Here is a 19,506-nt window from a genome sequence, read left to right on the forward strand (position 1 = left end):
AATATTCGCACGTATGGCGGTCCAATGAGGGACAAATTGGGACAAGTATGTCCCGATATACCTACGATGGACATGGGTCAATGGAAATTTCGCATATGACTGGTAATGCGATTAAAATCGTATGTAGTCGTGGAGGCCAGCTTCATCTGCTATGTATGTGGATCTAACCACCCTGGCTTCAGCAATGCTCATTCTCTATTTGCCTAAGAAACAAAATATCGTTCATTTCAGCCGAAACACGTCCACTGCTAAACAAAAGCCTCCCCAAGGTTTTCCACAAAGACCAGTCCTGAGCCGCCCGCATCCAGGCACCTCCTGCGACCTTCACCAGATAAAATGTACTTGAGCCTTCTATAAATTCTTTGTATCTCTTTTAAAAAAGGAGCTGGACTGTGTTGATTTGAAGAAAATTGCGACCATTACTATTATGACACCTATTTCCTACCGGGACGCGTCCCACTTCACCAAGCATGCCGCAGCCCTGCCATAACGACGTTCTTAACCACTATTTAGCTGTAACGTTCCGTTACACGCAACTCGTGGGAGATCTAAACAAAGGCATTGCTTCCATTCAAATGTTCAAACCAGTCCATTCTATTAGCATGGCTGTATTTCAATGAGTCTACTAGCGGTTTCATCCGATTAAATTTTAAATGACGAGATTTACCACCCTGTTCTTTCTGACCTGTGCTTTCGAATTTACTTTTTGTAACATTTTTCTCAACAGACCCTTTTTTCAAGTTGCATTAATAATATGAATCTGATAAGTAAGAAAAATAAACACGCTATCTGCGGCCCGATCTCAAGCAGTGTTTTAGAATTTGCATTCATTATAAAAAGATTAAAAATGAATTGAATGATAACGAAAACACCATAGAGTGATGATCAATTTAGAAATAGACGCGTTACATTGATAAAACCACCTGACACTCTTAAACTGTTGTTATTACAAACGGTATTAGAATTACAAAAAGCTTTAAACAAATCCCAACTATCCCAACTAATATTATAAATGCGAAAGTAACTCTGTCTGTCTGTCTGTCTGTCTGTCTGTCTGTTACGCTTTCCCGCTTAAACCTCGCAACCGATTTTGATGAAATTTGGCATAGAGATAGTTTGAGTCCCGGGAAAGAACATAGGATAGTTTTTATCCCGGTTTTTGAAACAGGGACGCGCGCGATAAAGTTTTTCTGTGACAGACAAAATTCCACGCGGGCGAAGCCGCGGGCGGAAAGCTAGTAAAGAATAAACCTAATAGTATACAAGTAGAATAATATGACTACTGAACATCGCGTGCATCTAATGTTGATGGACGTGGGTGGGAGAAATGGAATATGGAACATGTGAAACGAAGTTCAATGCAATGACAGAAGACATTGAAGTTATACGTATTACCTACTCGTAATAAAGCAATTAGGTACACATCTGTAAATCTCTGAATGTTATTTATAACATTAACTACTAAAGTTATTTTAACTACGGCTTCAGTTAATATTACTCTAAGCACAGTTCGAAAGGGTTCTTAATTACAACAAAAGACTAATCAGGTTTAAGAGACTTTAATGGTTCATATTTTCTGCTGAGTTCAAAAACTCATTAGGCCACGTAAGGCAGTTCTCCGTAATGGCAAGTCCGCTCAATCTCTATACACAAATGATGGCGACCGCTAATGCTATATCAAAATATTCCCCGGAGCTCCTAATGGCCATAACCGTCAGCGATCGCAAACAAATGGGACAAGATAAAGCGAGACAAAAAAGTTTCGTCGGCCAAACAGGTTTGCGAGCTGAGTTGTAACGTGAGGATTCAGCCCACATCCGGAGAGTAGCCAGGTGACACATCAGATGGCATCAACTCAGGTGTAAGTCTTTTCTGTAAATGCAACCGAATGTCACCATCCGGTTTGTATTGCACTACACAGATGCAAGTCTATGTTTGGCGACGGTTTTGTTGACTTGAGACGCATTTGAGATAGACCCGTGAAATTACTCGTACCATGACGACCTCCTGGCCCAGTCAATTACGTAGGTATCTACGAGACTACTAGTAACTTTGATAAAAAGAGGGAGTATTTTGCGAGTAAAATAATCTGAAACATACATACATTATCTACCTCGTGACTTGTATCATAAACCGGTAATATGAGATATCCAATGGTATCAACCACAAGAACTGTCCAAAAGGGAACAACAAGAAAAGCAATCGACGATCCCGATTGAGTCGTCAGATAATAGGGAACGAAACAAAGTCGTTCAAATTCCCACGCCAACTTTACCTTTTTTATGGACCAAAAAATTCCATGGTGCACCCATCGCCGGGAGCTATCTCGATGAGTCCGCGCAGTAATGATAGGGATCTAAGCAATTACGCTCTTATTAAATAATACGTCGCCCACAAGGGCGCGGTTCTGTGAAAGCAGTTCCAGCATGACGTCATCGGCAGACACGGCTAGGCATACAGGTGCACCTCATTAGTAGGAACCTACCTATTCACCCAAATTGAATCGGAAATCCAATTAGTCAACGGAATTAACAAACCAGAATCCGCTTCGCTAATGGCTCGATGTTGCGAAATTATTTTGTGATTTATGCCCAAGATGCGTTTAGATGTGGCAGTCGAAGGCGTTCTAAGTTCTAACGGATATCTTGAGAGGCCTATTTCCTAAGACAAATGTTTCCTAATTACTATCGTAAAAGCCGTCGATTGCAAGTTGCAACATTATCTTCGATGGACGACTCAAACGGTATCGGGTAATGAATTTCTTGTGCACCAGTAACAGTTATCGAATTATTCACCAGTCTACAGCCTATAAGTACCATTAACACTAACAACGACAAGACTGGCTTGACGAAACAGTGTAAACTTTTTAGAAATGCTAGGTATTGTTACGAGTCGACAAACGATTTCAGTATTGGTGACGGCGGTAAATTGCAAACCTGTTTTATTGCAGATCGATTATCCGGTCCAACGCCTCTTTTGATCGTCAGTCATTCGGAGGCACGTAGGCAATGTTTCTTCCAAACTGGACACTGGACAGTTACAATCACACCAAACAAAGTCGCTAAGAACAACTACGTGTTTGCCCGTTAAATACTTTAGTTTGGATGTTTCACAGAAAATGACATAAAAACTGCAGCATACTTCTTTTATTTTGTTTCCTTCTTTTCCTTAAATTTGCATCCAGTCTCCATTCGCTCATAAACTTAAAATAGTAGCTAGGAGTATGTACTTTAATTAAATCTTAATTAAACACTTACTACCGCAACGCGCGTAAACTTCACTTTTATTTATACCACCGCTTTATCTCACTGCACACTTTTTTCTCGTACAATAAAGTAATAAAATAAAGGCGCCCACACAATGGATCGCCTGTTCAATTAAAAAAGGAAAACAGCCGAGCCTACTCCGTGTTCTTGTTGGTTTTGTAGTGCATTTAACAAACAAAAGATGACCGCGGGATTCGGGTTCGGGAGGGGAGATGCGACACGGTGCGCGCACGCACTCAAAGAAGCCGCAGGATAGAGTGCATTGTGGTAGAGACGGGACGTGAACAGGTGGTTCCATTTTTTATTGTTCCGAAATGAAATACAAGTAAAAAATTGTAGCCTGATAGGTTGAAGGAAGAACNAGAAGAACTTTAAAACTTTAAAGTTTTAAGGCTACATGCAAAATCATAATCGACATTAAAATAAACACAAAATAAGTTTAAAGTACGTTAAAAAATCGAAATGATATTACAATAAAGAAACCTAAAAAAATAATATAACAATACACCCTATTTCAACGATACATCGCGTGTTTTGTAAACAATTTGTTAAAAAATCATAGAAACCCTACGTTAACTTGAAACCTCTAAGAACTTATTGGATCTATGGCTCAGCTGATCAAACGTCAAGGAACTCTCGGAGCGAACGGAGCACAGACTGACATAAAATGTAGGTTTTACAGGTTTTGTTATTCTTAATTCCTGGTATTAAGGTTTAAACTTCAATGAACCAGAAGACAACTGGTCACTGCTGCTCGCTAGACTGTAAACGTGATTTGTCGTCCGTTTCACAGTTAATGCATTGATTGGCAATTAAAACATTTTTGTTGTCCATCCCTTAATTAGGAGTTGGTCACTATACTGACATGTTCATTAGAGTGAACGTACCAACTTCATATCTCCATCAAATCACTTTTTTTATTACATTCCATTCAATGGGAAATCCACTTACCTACCAATCGACCTGCCTGGGTCATCTTTCCAAATACGTACATATTTTTTTTTTATCTACAACGAGGAAGCTCTTGGCCTGTATCTCACCTGATGGTAAGTGATGATCAGGCCGAAGCAGGTGGAAGCGAGCTTCACCCGGAATCCTCAACCACGGAGGAACTGGCTATCTTACATCTAACTGGCGGAACATAACAATGCTGTTAACATTGTTGCGACAGACTTAGGTAAGATGGTGGTAGCTAGCCAGGCGGACTAAGAACAAGCCCTACCACCAACCAAACCGAACAGAAAAATCTGCCCCCACTGGGAATCGAACCCGGGACCTCTGCGTCTGAAGTAGGTGGTCTAACCACTAGACCACAGAGGCGGTTTAATATTGTCATAATATCGTCAAATTCAAACATTAAACTATATGTATATATATAGTTTTTTGTATGGAGTTTGACAGACTTTTGACGTGACTAAATGATTTATAATAATAACCACCTTATTCAGTTTCGCAATAACGCTAAGCAAACCGTCAAATATTCTTTTGTAACCAATCTTCGACAGTAATTTTATTTCTCAGCAAAAAGTTGAATAGAATCTATCTTACTAGCAATGAGACGGTCGAATCAGTTTCTTTTTAATTCTGCAGACTTTTTCATTAAGTTTTTGCAATTTGAATGTTGACATTTAAATGATTGATAAATTATGGATAATTATAATCTTCACAAATCACGGATATTATAAGNCTTACAAGTCAGTGATGTGTTTATGTTTATTATTATATTTATTACACAATAAATATTATACCTTCTTGATGAAAAGGTGCTTTGAACTGGATTTCCTTAAGCCAATATTTAAGGGTGTTTGTGAGACGCAATGCCATCTGTTTTGAACAGGTGGTATGAGATGACCCACAAGAGCTGTCAAGACGTTAACAGCGTCTATGAATAGTTATTTTTGCGCTAAATAACGTTTTATCGTACAGATAAACTTATAGTATTTCCATTTAACTCAAAGGATTTGATTAATCATCTCATTACGAAAAAAAAATTTTTTTTTAATTGATAATCAGCCAACTGGCAGACAAAAAAAGTGTAGTGTAGTTAATTTGTCATTAAAGTCACCAAGTGTGATGCAGTGTGCAACCATTTGTGTGCGATGCTGACAAGGACATGATACTCACGAAACTAGAAAAAACCAAAGCTAGTTTTTAATACAGTATCCTGCTAATGTCTTGACCTTTTTGTTTTGCTCGACGTTACGTGTATAATTGGTTTGACTTCAAATCACATATGAGTAGGTACAATGACTCGGAAAACTATAAAAAAACACTAATTAACAGTCAAATATGCTCGTACTTTGTCCCCGAGATTAGAAAAAAGAACTATGTAGTATCACGTACNATTCAGAATATTTATTATTTAAAGTTCAACCGTGTCGTGTGGTTCAATCAAATATTATATCTAAGTTCGGGTTTGGTCCACTAACTGCATATTTTTCTGAATCCTTTTTTCAGGACTTCAGATTTGTCGGCCGTTTGGTGTAGTGGTTCAGAACGGACTACTATGCCGAGAGGTCCCGGGTTCGATTCCCGGCCGGGCAGAAATTGAAATGATGAATTTTAATTTCTGTGACGGGTCTGGGTGTGACTATGTATAATATGTATGTATTTAAAAAAAAAAAAAAGTATATAAGTAGTATATCCGTTAAGCTAGCACCCATAACACAAGCATATTAATTGCTTACTTTGGGGCTAGATGGCGCTGTGTGAGATTGTCCAAAGATATTATTATTATTTATTATTATTATTTGGGCTGTTGTGTGATTGCTATTTTGCGACAGAATTGAATAGTGCGATGTTCTGTAGACTTTAAAAGTATGAATTTAACTATTATGGATATTGCCAACTTCCTTGTGATTGCTATTCCCATCGATTGGAAACATTTACGGCGATAGGAAATTGTTAATTTAGTCTCATGGAACAGTTTCCAATTAACATGGTCGGTGTTAATCATCATCATGACCATAAAATAATCATGTGGTCTATAGTGGGTAATTAAATAATTCCGTGTCAAGAGAAGAGCGAGTGTTCACAAACTACGAAGTAACTTAGATCGTACTACTTACGTTTCACCCAGAATTAATCCTTTCTTTAAAAAAATAAAAGCATTATATTAAGTTAAATATAATAATAATTAAATCAAATATAATCGGAAAGGAAACAACTATTGCTAACAGACAGATGTAAATTTGCCGCGTTAGTATTTTGCATTTCGTATTACAAACCACGACATCGGACTTTTTGCACTTCTCTTTTTAGTCATTGAAATCCATTACCAGCTTTCTAATTTAATGTTGTTACAATGTACAATACAATTGTGTTCCGAAAATGTCGAAAACCAATACTTTATAATGAGGTAAAAGTCCGTCCTCACACTACATAACGTCCTCGCTCTGTGTTGAGGCCAACAACTATCTAGCCTTTGTCTATACATTCCTTTTGTCGGTGTTCAGATACAGCCCATTCCGTTCTCGTTGCAAAACTGGTTTTGAGAAGTCTGACACCTTGGTTTGGTACACTGTCACTTCTGACAGATTGTGCGTCAAATACCGCAGGTGGAGGCATTGGGCGGATCACGTTATCAGCATACTCAATGATGTAGCAGCAACTTATAAAGATAAAATTAAGTTCTATGTACTTCTTAGCAAAGTTTAGGTCACGAAACGACGAAAAATTTAGCTACGTGTTCAGTCAAATTTACTATTTCATCTAATAATAAAATCTTGAAACCTGCAAAGGTGATCGTAAAATCGTAGACAACACTTTCAGGACTTTATTTTACTAATTAGATTAGAACCATTGATTCAAAATCTTAACAATTGTACTTGTGAATCTCCTGAGAAAATCTCGATACTGCACCAAATTGTTAACCATGACCGAAGAAACAAAGGGTGATTACGTTAATTAATACACGTAGGCAAATACTTATCGCGCCTACCTGATGCTGGATAGAACCTAATGCTCTTGCCATGACCCTTCAGCTGTGCCTGTCGCCTGATCAATGTCGCGGTCGTGAGCAGTTTCAAATGTCAATGTCTGGGTATAAAAACCATATAATAGTAGCTCGTAACATGGTCATATTATTTAAAGTTTCCGACCGATTACTACGAAAGCAAGTTGGCAAAACAAAAGTAAAGATGTTTTAGCAAAATATAATGATCTAAAAACCCTCTTTCTTAAACTGGACTTCTCGTTCTCACTATTGTATTTGTAACTCCTGAATTTTCAGCTATGCCGCCTATGAAATACAACCAAGATTGAATAATCCTAGAGATAGCTGACTGTTTCGTAAACGAATTTAATTAGACACTTTTAGCTACAGTCGAATAATAATTTTGCAATGGATTGACGTTCATGATAAAGAATTAAAAGCCGGAGTACATTGACGCTTGACAGAATCTATCTCCATCAATAGACCGGTTAAGTGTGGGATGAAGATAATGATGATGATGATAAATTAAAATGTGAAATAGGTCTCGAGTCTCGATAAGGATGAACGTTCCAATCGAACTCACAATCGAGCAACATTGTAGCTTCGAATCCACGTAACTTTTAAGTTACATTTAATCTCGGATCAGAAATAAACTTAAAACGAAAAGGAGGTTTTTAGTCCTATTTTCCTGTTAGCACTCTTATACCCTTTTTAATAAAATCCAATTCGAATAAAGTCTGATATAAATTAAGTTACAATGATGATGTCTTTAAAACGATGTCGTTTTAATCAAATGTGTTTTACAAAATCAATTTTATTGCAGAAAGTTTTGAGACAGCATCTGTTATTAATAATGACGTCAGAAACTTTCCTAGATCTAGTGCCACTCCTTATTATAATGAAAAGATTATTAGTCAAACCTGAACTATACAACTTAATCTGAATTTATTACATAGGTTCCGTATTTCGCAAGGAAACAAAGGTGGCCACTCGACCAATATTACGGATTTCACAAACTGTCTAGCGCAAACCGTGCCACCTACTTAGAATATTTCGATTATGACCCTATAAGTCGAAAATAAACCTCTGAACTGGTCACTGCCTGTTAAAGGGTTAACTTGGAGACTTACGTCAGCCTGCATAACTCATATTTCAGTCGGAGTCACGACATGTCGAACCTGATAAAATATTTTATTGTGTGAAGAATTTATTTGTTTAACAATATTTTTGACGCAATATGACGCTGCCGAATTCTTCATCTGTGATTAAACACGACTATTGGACATGACGTACTCTCCGTGGTATGCCATTAGCTTTTTTGTAAGGTTGCAGGAAACTCTTTTTTATTATTTTATCTAGACATAAAATAAAAACGCCTTTTTGTGAAAGTAGAATGTAAGTAACACATCAATATTAAAATTGTTCACATCAGCTGCGTGCGTAGTACCAATCAATCAAGGCTGTTATTTAATATGCATAATACTGAGGCTAGATTATTAATCGACCTCGTCAGCAAATGTAGGTATACCGCCTTCTATAGCACTAACTGTACCTACTAAACGTTAGATTTACGGCGTACAATCGAGATCAAAAGCCATGTCCAGTTGAATTCTAAAGCACATTCAGTCTAAACTAAATGCGGAATCCATAATTCCTGCTAAAGGCAAAGTAGAGGTCGGGACCTTTCAAAACATAGTAGGCATAATGCATAATATAAGCATTTGACAGTGACAAACTCCGCGTGGTTCAAATTCCGCTATTAGTGCAAAATTTCAATAAACGGTCACCATTACAAAACTAGGTAAACTTCCTAGTGCAAAAACGTGAAAACGCTAGGAATTTCCTCAACTCCTATTTAACGGTTTCGTGATAATCACCATCGAATGACATTTAACGAATCTCACCAGGAATGTCGTAATAAAAGCCGCAGTGTACGTAGCATCGTGATTTTAAACTAATTATCCAATTTGTCATCTTCTATTCGCGTTCCAACCAGCATCATTTTTCGTAATATAATCCTTATATCTTTGAAATAAAGCTCACAACTATTTAAATACCACATGTAACTGCATAGATCACTCTAATTCCCGTGAGTTGGGATTAATTATGGTTCATCCAAAGATGAAAACTGTTAATTAGTAATCCGCAGTTCCGCTAGCAGACAATATTTAATTGTCCTCTCAAAAATCCTAACAATTCCAAACGCATGCAATTAAGTGTCAAGGATTTCTTCCTGATCATTAACAAGCAATTTGAAGAGAATAATAAAACGAGACGATAGAAATTCTTTTCTCTCTCCACTTATCCGTTTATTTCCCTGAGCTTTTAGTGCAGTACTGAACTCATACTCAAACTACCCTATTAGAAATGCCAGAATAGAAAAGAACCGTTTCAAGTGCTACAGCGTTTCTTACTATGGGCCCATATGTAGTAAAGTTATCTAAACTATCTATGTAATGATAGTCATACGTAAGGAACAGCGGCCTATCTCATAGCGTTGTTAACATTTTTCTCTTGCGATTATGAACTTTATTGCGAGGACTTAGAGAAGTTACGATTAAGTTTTATGCCAAGCAGCCCGAGCAGTTTCGAAACCCATAAGTTGATACTTTTTTGCCGTACGTTTGATACTATCTGTTTTGCTCGCCGACTTAAATGGGTATAAGTGAACCTGTGCTCCAGTATTATTGGATGATTTGTGTCGATACAATTCTAGGTAATTTCAATACGCGAGCCATACTTTATGATCCAATTGCAAATGATTTGCTTTTATTATGCTATCTGTAATTTCAATGTAAAACTTTTCTTATGCGTCTTTTTATTAAGTGATTTATGTCCCCAAACTTGTTTTTGTATTCTATCAACTATGACTAGTATTTTTTTCAATAATGATACATTCAATAATTAATTTTAGTCAGTTCTTTCGTATTGTTCCAAATTACATTCACCATACCATACCATCATATCACATTGATGTGTAAATTGACGATATTCAAGTCATTTCAAGTATTCAATAGAGCGCGTGTCTAACAAGAGATGTCAGATTAGAATTTATAATCAAGCGCTTTGTTGTCTATCACGATTATTTTATAGTGCAAGGGTACAAATTGCAAATATCACAGTTAGTATGTCATAGACCTAGAAAAGTGTGCATGAGAATTGATTAGGAGTTAATTATCTAAGGAATTAAACAATAAAACATAATTAAGCAAATTTTAAAACGCCTATGTAATTTGTCTAAACGCAAGTAATTACAAGTCGTTGTGGTTCTTACTTAACGCTACGATGTCCACAGATAATAGCTGGAGGACTTAAGTCACATGTCTTATCATTTAACAATGGTAAAATAGGGATGAACAAAATGCAATTACGAAATTAAGAATTCATGTGATAGGCAGAAAGATTTTTCTGGTCATATGAAGTCAAAACACCTCCGTAGCCGTGGTGAGGGGTAGAGAGGACTTAAATGTAGGTGAAGGAAGGACACATGTCCAGTCAGACGTGGCGATCCTAGGTAATGTAGAACTCTGACCAAGGTAGCAAACAACCGATGCCAAATGCCTAATGATTCGAAGAATTTGTTGATTACCTGCATGCTGTGCTTAAAAAACAGTGGCTTATGATGATAATTTAAAATTGAAGGAAACATTACTTTTAAAATCATCGAGTTAGTAACCGACTGAGCCGATTGAGTTATTAACACGTAAATTTATTCTTGAACAAGAATTTTGCATCCCGAAATGGAAATTAAAATCAACTTTTTAATGAGTCTCCGAATTCGACATGCCACATCGCGATGAGATCATAAACTGTTTGTTTTTAGTGGAACAACTCGAAACCTGTTGCAAGATGCAGTGTGACTTTAAAGTAAGGTCGGCTAAAGCTAAAGCCGGGTGTTCACGACTCGAATTTTACTATTGTAACTGTCCGTAACTGAATTTATGGAATGGATGCTGCGACGAAACTTGTTCGCGAGACGTCAAGATGTTTGTAGTACTAAAGGTTGGGTGCTTTGAAATGTCAGGATGTGACGCAATGGTAAAAATATTGAATGTATGCCAAGCTTTAAGTAATACAAATGAGAATGGAGTATTGCGCCAAGTTGCAGATACCGTGTGACAGGTGCAACAATGGTTGGTAATTAAATGTCCCTCATTGAAACGCTTGAGGTAGGAGATATGTCACTAACTATTTAGCAGCGAGTAGAAAAAAAATTAAATGGTTTTTAATTGGCGTATAAATACCTACTTGGGTAACCTACTCGTAACAAAATATGTCTAAGGCTGAGTTGCACTACCTAAGTTTAACCGTAACTATAACGACAACTAGTGTTTTTGTAAATTTGGCATATTTTCGACGTTTGATACGGCTGTGGTTACGGTTAAAGTAAGATGGTGCAAGCCAGTTTTACCTACCACCTACAGATTTTCAATTAAATCTTATGTTAGTTACGTAACAAATTATTGGTAACATAGAAGCTTAATTTGAATCTGACCACACACTAACATTCCTCTTTCAAAGGTAAGCAAAACATTTACAAAATTCTATACCCGACTATATTTTCTCTCAAGAAAAAGAACCCGAGCGCTCATTACCAGGCTGCTCACTTAATGCTACTAACTTAGAACCTAGCATTTAATTATCTCTAAGGTGAAGAAACACTGCGAAGAATGCGTTTTATAATATGGCAACAGATACCTTTTTTGCCTTGCTGTTTCTCAGCTCTCAGCTCATTATTTACTTAATAACTGCCCGGCGTCCCACACAGATATACGTTTTATTTCTGAAGGGAAAAACTGCCCGAGAAGAAATCCCTCCATTATGATTAAACGGAACCCTGCGTCGTCTTAGGCAGAAAGGGTTGCCATTTAGAAGTTTCTTTATTTAGATTTTTATTGCGATATTTAACAATTTATGGCCAAGCAAGGCATCCCAAATTAAGTTTCTGCGGTCCTAAAACGAATTTCTTTTTATATAGATACCGAAATGACATACTAGACTCGAAAATAAGTAAAAGACGAGCACTGAGAATGAGGAATTCAATCGCTGATTCGGATTTTGGACCACAAGCAATTTTTTAACCTAATACTTTTTTATTAGGTTAAAAAATTGCTTGTGGTCCAACCTGGAATTAAATGACAAGATTTTTCTTTTCATTTAATTCCAGGTAAGTTTTAAATTATAAATAAGTACCGCAGCATTTATCTGTTTCTTAAAAATACAGCCCTAGTTTTGCCGTTCAATTCATTTGGGAAGATTAACCACATCAGTATTTAAGTATTAAGTAATACTGTAGAAAAAGGATACGAATTATTGTAACCATAATTTTTCTGCAATGGATTTTCGCCTTTACACTCTTGAAACAAGCGGCACTAGCGCTTAATCGAAATTAAATGGACAGGGTAACTTTTACGAGCTCTGTTTTATGCTGCATGCTGTATGTTACTTCCTGCAAAGCCCTTCATTAGACGCTTCCCCAACGAATGCCTTGATAGCTCTGGATAAATCGGCGATTAGATAAGCTGTATAGTTTCAGCGTACTCGGCTCGCTTTAATAAATCTTCAACCTCGTTCGCTTTAATGTTCGCATTCGGAATGGTTGGAGATCGATTTTATATCCAACAGAAATTATAAGGTAAGTACAGGAACACTGTCTTCTTAATAAAATATCATTAAAAGATAAGTACATATACGAGTAAACAGGTACTTTTTACTGTACAGTACACAACACAACTAGACATATAATATGGAAACCGCGCAATTTAGGCGGTCTTATAGCTAAGAAGCGATCTCACATAGCAGCCTAGACTTAGTCTACGAAAACTAATAATCCAATGAGTCTATGGTCTATCGTTCAAGCAATTCATGAGCATGAGGGTTTTCTGGCCAAGACACGCTTAATTTTATTATGACACACATATTAAGATTCTCGTATTAATTTCTTTGGTATATTATATCCTACCTACAGAAGTAAGAAAGCAAAGGCACTACTTTGGTATTGTTCGATGGCTGTATTGTTATCTTTAATGACAATAAGTCGTACCTATTATGTGTGTTGTTTGCACAATTGCCTACATTTATCAGTCTTCTCGTGAGAATGCTGTAGGAAATAAATGCATGTGGAAGTCGCTGTCAACGAATCATTTATTAACGTATGTGTAACACTTATTCTTCTGTTTTCTCTGGCCTTTGACAGCACTAACCCCTCTTTAAATCGTCATAGATGAGGTCCAATGTTGGAATTGACATGAGACTGCGTCTGTGAGTTAAGTTTGTCACTAAAAACAACCATAATTTTCAGTATATGTAGTTGAAGAATTCTTGTCAATTGATTGGTTGTAATTCTGTTTCTGTTCGGAGGTTATTTTACAAACTGCTTTCCCACACTGTGGTTACAATTTATTTTAAACCATTTTGCAAACACCTTAAGTAGTACTATTACAATGGCGTATTAACTTAGACAATAATTAGCAAAAAATCGGTCTAACAAATACCCTTTTATTCTGGCTATTATTAATATTATTAATAGATATGAAGACAATAGATAGGCTAATGAATTTAAATTCGACACGAATACAATTAATAATAGCAGTGACGTCATTGGTTTACATAGATCTGAATTTGATTGGGATGATGTCATGTTTATTGTAAGTATCCACCCTATTCTCCAACTTGCATTCAAGTGCAGTGTGAGATTTATTATGACGACATTTAACACATTTGTAAAATAATTATTATTCAAGTAGGTAGGTAGGTACCTACCTAATTACTAGGTAACTACATAGGTAGGTAGGTACCTACTTAGTAAAGTGCGCGCGAGTGCGAAAAAAATAGAAAATGCTGGCTTAAATTTTCAAAATATTTACCGAATTAATAAACTGATTAATTTTCTTTCTTTAAACATGTTCTCATTTCGAACAGTTGGACTCCTCTTGAAACAACAAGCAAGGGACACCAAGTGGGTAGGTAGGTCCTCCTACCTAGGTAAAGTAGGTAGGTACCTACCTAGCCAGGTAGTTGTGCCGCAGCAGCTAGCAAAGCGTCTCAATTACCAACTAACTAAATCGCGGAAAAAGAATTCTACGTCTGTGCATTAAACCTGCATGGAAAAGGAAAATCGATTACCTATGTATTTGCGACATTCGGAGATACCTACTCCCTTCGCTTCTACCTTTTCGGCCGCGGGATCAACGCAGTGTTTTAGAACAGTGAAAATTAGGTAGCTTACAGCCGTGCTATAACTGCTATATAAAGTGCCGTGCCGCGTGCTTTGATTTACGCGATCGTAGCTTCGGCAGGTTGTATGTTTTTTCCTATTAGAGAAGTAAGTAACGCAATGAATACGTATTCATTGCGTTTTTCTAACATAATAATATTTTTACGTAGGTATTAGGTGTCCTAGTAGGTACCTAACTACCTACTTTCGCTAAGCAAAAGCTTAAGGTTGCTTAACGTTAAGGTTTGGGTAGGTAAGAGTTAACTGTTTTAAGTACCTACTTAATTTATGGTTTTCAACCGACTTCAAAAAAAAGGAGGAGGTTCTCAATTCGACCCGTATGTTTTTTTTTTTTCTATGTTTGTTACGCGATAACTCCGCCAATTATGAACCGATTTGAACAAATCTTTTTTCAGCGTATAGGTAATACCTCAAGGGTGGTCCCATTTAAATTTAATAATAAAACAACAACCCCCAAGGGTGGAAAATNAGTAACTAAATATAGCTTTAGATTTTTATTGCGATATTTAACAATGTATGGCAAAGGCATCCCAAATTAAGTTTCTGCGGTCCTAAAACGGATTTCTTTTATTAGATACCGAAATGACATAACTAGACTCGAAAATAAGTAAAAGACGAGTAATGAGGATTTATTTATTTATTTAAAATCTTTATTGCACACATAAAAACAGTGGTACAACAGGCGAGCTTAATGCCATGAAGATTAATGAGGATGAGGAATCGCTGATTCGGATTTTGGGCCATAAGCAATTTTTTAACCTAATAAAAAATCTTGTCATTTAATTCCAGCTAAGTTTTAAATTATAAATAAGTACCGCAGCATTTATCTGTTTCCTAAATACAGCCCTAATTTTGCCGTCCAATTCATTTGGCAAGATTACCCACATCAGTAAGCAATAGGTACTGTAGAAAGAGGATACCTACGAATTATTGTAACCATTATTTTTCTGCAATGGATTTTCGCCTTTACACTCTTGAAACAAGCGCTTAATCGAAATTAAATGGACAGGGTAACTTTTACGAGCACTGTTTTATGCTGCATGCTGTATGTTACTTCCTGCAAAGCCCTTCATTAGACGCTTCCCCAACGAATGCCTTGATAGCTCTGGATAAATCGGCGATTAGATAAGCTGTATAGTTTCAGCGTACTCGGCTCGCTTTAATAAATCTTCAACCTTAATGTTCGCATTCGGAATGGTTGGAGATCGATTTTATATCCAACAGAAATTATAAGGTAAGTACAGGAACACTGTCTTCTTAATAAAATATCATTAAAAGATAAGTATATACGAGTAGGTAAATAGGTACTTTATACCATACACAACACATTAGAAATACATGGAACGGCGCAATTTAGGCGTTCTTATAGCTAAGAAGCGATCTCACACAGCAGCCCCTAGCCCTGGCCCAAACTAATAATCCAATGAGTCTATGGTCTATTATTCAAGCAATTCATGAGCATGAGGGTTTTCCGACAAAACATCCTACGCATAATTTTATTATGACACACATATTAAGATTCTCGTATTAATTTCTTTGGTATAATCCTACCTACAGAAGTAAGAAAGCAAAGGCACTACTTTGGTATTGTTCGATGGCTGTATTGTTATCTTTAATGACAATAAGTCGTACCTATTATGTGTGTTGTTTTGTTTGCACAATTGCCTACATTTATCAGTCTTCTCGTGAGAATGCTGTAGGAAATAAATGCATGTGGAAGTCGCTGTCAACGAATCATTTATTAACGTATGTGTAACACTAATTCTTCTGTCTTCTCTGGCCTTTGACAGCACTAACCCCTCGTTAAATCGTCATAGATGAGGTCCAACGTTGGTATTGACATGAGACTGCGTCTGTGAGTTAAGTTTGTCACTAAAAACAACCATAATTATTTTCAGGATAGTTGAAGAATTCTTGTCAATTGATTGGTTGTAATTCTATTTCTGTTCGGAGGTTATTTTACAAACTGCTTTCCCACATTGTGGTTACAATTTATTTTAAACCATTTTGCAAACACCTTAGGTACTATTACAATGGCGTATTAACTTAGACAATAATTAGCAAAAAATCGGTCTAACAAATACCCTTTTATTCTGGCTATTAATAGATAATAATATGAAGACAATAGATAGGCCAATGAATTTAAATTCGACACGAATTAACAATTAATAATAGCAGTGACGTCATTGGTTTCATTGGGTTGATGTCATGTTTATTGTAGGTATCCACCCTATTCTCCAACTTGCATTCAAGTGCAGTGTGAGATTTATAATGACGACATTTAACTTTGCATGTCCACATTGATAAAATAATTATTATCCAAGTAGGTAGGTACCTACCTATCTAATTACTAGGTAACTACATAGGTAGGTACCTACCTACTTAGTAACGTGCGCGAATGCGAAAAAATCGAAAATGCTGGCATTTTCAAAATATTTACCGAATTAAACTGATTAATTTTCTTTCTTTAAACATGTTCTCATTTCGAACAGTCGGACTCCTTTTGAAACAACAAGCAAGGGTCACCACGTGGGTAGGTGGGTCCTCCTACCTAGGTAAAGTGTAGGTAGGTACCTACCTGCTTACCTACCTAGGTAGGTAGTTGTGCCGCAGCAAGCAAAGCGTCTCAATCTTAGATTAATAAATTTAATAAATTTAGGTTTTATTAATCTAAGGTCTCAATGACCAACTAACTAATCGCGGAAAAAGAATTCTACGTCTGTGCATTAAACCTGCATGGAAAAGGAAAATCGATAACCTATGTATTTGCGACATTCGGAGATAGGTACCTACCTAGCTAGTTTCTCTGTGGTTTAGACTCCCTTCGCTTCCACCTTTTCGGCCGCGGGATCAACGCAGTGCTTTAGAACAGTGAAAATTAGGTAGCTTGCAGCCGTGCTATAAAGTGCCATGCCGCGTGCTTTGATTTACGCGAACGTAGCTTCGGCAGGTTTTATGTTTTTTCCTATTATAGAAGTAAGTAACGCAATGAATACGTATTCATTGCGTTTTTCTAACATAATTATATTTTTACGTAGGTAGGTATTAGTTAGGTGTCCTAGCCTAGTATCTACCTACCTTCGTTAAGCAAAAGCAGTAGGTTTGGGTAGGTAAGAGTTAACTGTTTTAAGTAGGTACCTACTTAATTTATGGTTTTTAAATTTGTTAACATGTCTAGATTACGTTAATAATAACCATACCTACCTGCCTATCTGTCTAACATAAAAACTAGTAGTCAAGTAAGTAATCAACCTCGTCCATTTCGCTGAGTTTTCATAAACCAGTTTACTCAACTTGCAGGTTACGTACCTGCGCACAGCCTCATTTTATAAGCCATTCCTTATTTGAAATTATTTAAAAAAACATTTTTAAAGTACTCACCACAAATAGAGCAGTTAAACGGATCACCTGCCTACAGGTTCGGGTACAGAGGCTGCGTTCGGCGTCCCCTATGGAATGCGACACCTGTGACCACAACACACTCACAGTACGAACACAACGCAGTATCACACGACAAGTTTAATCCAACAAGGTTCTCACTTCACTAGTAATAAACATAAAATAACTTGATGCTTGCGTAGTTTTTAGCGTAAAAAAGTTTCGCGCGATCGGAACGAACGGACAACCAACCGACCGGCACACTTCACGGCGGATTCGAGTTGAATGAAGGAGTGGGGGCGGCAGGGGGCAGTGCGACGGCCAATAAGAACGGGAGAGTAGCGCCACCACACCTGTCGACGCGAAGGCTGTGTACAATCAAAGCACCGAAGCGAAACTAGCGCCATCGTGAAGTGGCGGTGTGCATCGGAAGTTCTAAGCAAGCTTCACAACCAACCAATCTCTCCGCCTCCGCTTCTTTTCTTATCACTTTTGTGATGCACCTTATCTTGATTAATTTTGCATGAAGTTTGTACCTAAGACTAATTTTTGTTAGGTATACTTATTATTTCGCCCGACTTTTACTAAGCAAACGACTGCCCGTCCTAGTAGTTAGTTAGGCAAGGTAAAAGTAGTTAAAATAATTTGCGCATCGGAGTTTCTATAATGCCAGAGGTTGCGGGTTCGATCCTGCGACTCTTCCAACGACTTCTTGGCCCACTTTTACCTTCGTCGACGGGCGAAGAAGTCAGATTTGGCCCACCCTCAATATTTTTATACAATTAATAGACAATGGAACTAATAAAATAATTCGTTCGTTCGTTTCAGGCCAAATGACATCCACTGCTGGACAAAGACCTCCCCCAAGGATTTCCATAATAAAATAATTAAAATTTATTATTTTTTTATTCATGTTATCGCCACTCCTCCGGCGGCTCCGGCCAATGGTGCCTATTGGAATAAAAAATAATTGATTTTTTTACCAGTGGGGACCTGGGGACAAGCCTGGTGGGGACAACGATAATAAACCGGGATGGAACCTATCCAAGCCGTCGCGGGTTATAGTCTCAGACAGATAGTAGATTCAATTTGAGCGGCACGCTATTGTTTTGTCATTTTATAAGTTACCTACTGAATTCATGATACTTAGGGTAAGTGCGCTAGTTTTCGTCCAATTAGCGGAGTTGCCAACTTTGTGATGCGAAATGAATATCTTAAAATACCCTAACTCATATGTATAATTATGTCATTTTAGTCCTTATATAGTCTACTTTACGTTAATATTAAATGACAATAAGTAAATACCACGGGTTTTTTTATAAAAAATATTTTATGCAAAAGAGGCGATTTCACTAGTTTTCGTCCAAAAAAATCACTTTTCGTCCTAGTGTACGCTAGTTTTCGACCACTGTGTAGAAAAAAGGGTGCAGTTGAATTATTAACTTAAAACTAATTACTTACCTTTACTGCCTTTACCTTTACTTAATGACTTAAATACTTAATAGAATAATGGCGGATACTTTTGACTACTTCCAAGTTCAACATACACAAGGGGAGCGGCACCAACTGTAACAATATTACCAAGCAAGAGTTTTTTCTACTGCAACAAATTCGGAATAATACTTACCTATTACTAATACATAGGTATAAGTTTAAGAAATGATTATGACTTTATTACACGTCCATTCCAT

General features: G+C 37.0%; 1 protein-coding gene across 1 annotated transcript in view; it reads right to left on the reverse strand.

Annotated features, from left to right (window-relative positions):
• The window catches only part of Cad99C (cadherin 99C), a gene marked incomplete at its 3' end in the record, with an annotated part of 146,597 nt that extends 128,474 nt beyond the window's left edge, over positions 1-18,123 (reverse strand). The window contains exon 1 of the mRNA XM_028322674.1: positions 17,819-18,123. The remainder of the gene's footprint in view (positions 1-17,818) is intronic.
• Positions 18,124-19,506: the final 1,383 nt, after the last annotated feature.

Source organism: Ostrinia furnacalis, unplaced genomic scaffold, assembly GCF_004193835.3.
Source record: "Ostrinia furnacalis isolate ACB-3 unplaced genomic scaffold, ASM419383v2 OfSCF7705, whole genome shotgun sequence".
Classification (NCBI taxonomy): domain Eukaryota; kingdom Metazoa; phylum Arthropoda; class Insecta; order Lepidoptera; family Crambidae; genus Ostrinia; species Ostrinia furnacalis.